Source organism: Lucilia cuprina, chromosome 3 (genome assembly GCF_022045245.1).
Source record: "Lucilia cuprina isolate Lc7/37 chromosome 3, ASM2204524v1, whole genome shotgun sequence".
Lineage (NCBI taxonomy): Eukaryota > Metazoa > Arthropoda > Insecta > Diptera > Calliphoridae > Lucilia > Lucilia cuprina.
This window is the reverse complement of record NC_060951.1, coordinates 5,281,500-5,283,396: the sequence shown is the minus strand read 5'-3', so window position 1 is coordinate 5,283,396 and position 1,897 is coordinate 5,281,500.

Here is a 1,897-nt window from a genome sequence, read left to right as displayed (position 1 = left end):
ACTAGTACTGAACTAGAACTGAACTAGAACTGAACTAGAACTGAACTAGAACTGAACTAGAACTGAACTAGAACTGAACTAGAACTGAACTAGGACTGAACTAGAACTTAGTCCATAGGCAAGATAATCAATTAGTCAATAGACTGTCCCACAGTCAATAGATTTATTCACGTACTAGTCAATTTACTAGACAACAGATAAGTCAAAAGACTAGTCAATTTATTAGGCACTAAACTAGTCAATATGCTAGTTAACAGGCTAACCAAAAAATAAGTTTAACAAACTAGTCTACAGACTTCTCAACAGGCTATTCTACAGGCTTGTCAATAGACAACAGTCAACTTAACAGATTAATCAAAAACAATTCAACAGACTAGTAGTTAATAGACCACTTAAAAGCCTTATTCGCAACACTTGTCAATTGGCTAAAAACACTGAAAGCTTTTAATCCTAAAAAGTACAAATTTTTGAAATATGTATTAAGTACCATTAACGTATTACTTTTATTACAATTAAATCTCTGTTCACTAAATCTATTGCATTTACTCCTTTGTTTTTCCTTCTCTCAAAAAAATCCCACTATAATTTGTGTCATGCGCACTGTTTATTCAAATTAAACAAATAACTACGTTAAGTATAAATGCATTCAACTTGTTGCTGTTTTTATTTAAATCTTACTACCACAAATGCAACAACAATTTTAACTTTTCAACTTACTTCGATATCTTCTTCATCCTACTGCTCACTCGCATTATAAACAAAAGTTAAAGAAGTTCTTGGTTTACACATTCTATCTCTTTCTATTTTTTCTTTTGCCTAACCACACTTAAAGCTTTTCTGTTCGTTTCTTGTTGTACTAAAACAGTCTTTAGTGAGATTTCTTAACAGTGCCTTCGTTCTTCCTGTAGTTGCGTAATAAATATTTAATTAAAAATAGAAAAAGTGTTTAAATTAATATAAAAAGTTAACAGAAATAGAAAGCATAAAAACTTCTATAAGAAAAAGTTAAATTTTATTCAAAAAACACAATATTTAATACGAAATTTGTTGTTGAAAAAATTTGCAAAAATGTGCTGCCGGCAGCGCAGTTCTGAAGAAAAAATTGTGTGTATCTAAAATGGTTTTTTGCATTACGCAGGTGGTAGCGTGTGTGTGTAAAGAAAAAAGTAAATTAAAAGAGAGCAAGTTTTTATGTAAAGAGTAAATAAATGTTAAGAAAATAAAAGCTCCAACTATGGCCTGTTTGTATATAAAAATTCTTTTGTTGGTATGTGAAAGTGTTGAAAGTTTTAAAGGAAATAAAAAGTCATTATGATTTATGTTGTTATAAAAATTATTTATGCCAAAAGGAAATTATCAGATTAGGGCGTAGAATCCAGTTAATATAACAAGAAGGTAAATTTTAATATTTATTGTTTAGAAAAGTATATTTTTAAATAAAAATATATAAATTTAATAACTTGTTTAAAGAACAGTGTTATTTTGTCCATTGTATGTCTTAAAATTGTCTGCAAAAAAATATATTGTTAAATAAAATCACTTTTTTCTAAGCAAAAATTATTTAAAATGTAGAAAAATTTCTTAAAGTTTTCCAAAATTATTTTCTTGCATTAATTCTCGTAATAAAGTTAATTTTATAGTCAGTTTTCAAAGAAAAGTGAATTAGAACAGATCTGAACCAGAATTCAAGTAAAACAGAACTAGAACAGAACTAGAACATAACTAGAACTTAACTAGAACTTAACTAGAACATAACTAGAACGTAACTAGAATATAACTAGAACAGAATTAGAACTGAACTAGAACTAAACTAGAACTGAACTAGAACTAGAACTGAACTAGAACTGAACTAGAACTGAACTAGAACTGAACTAGAACTGAACTAGAACTGAACTAG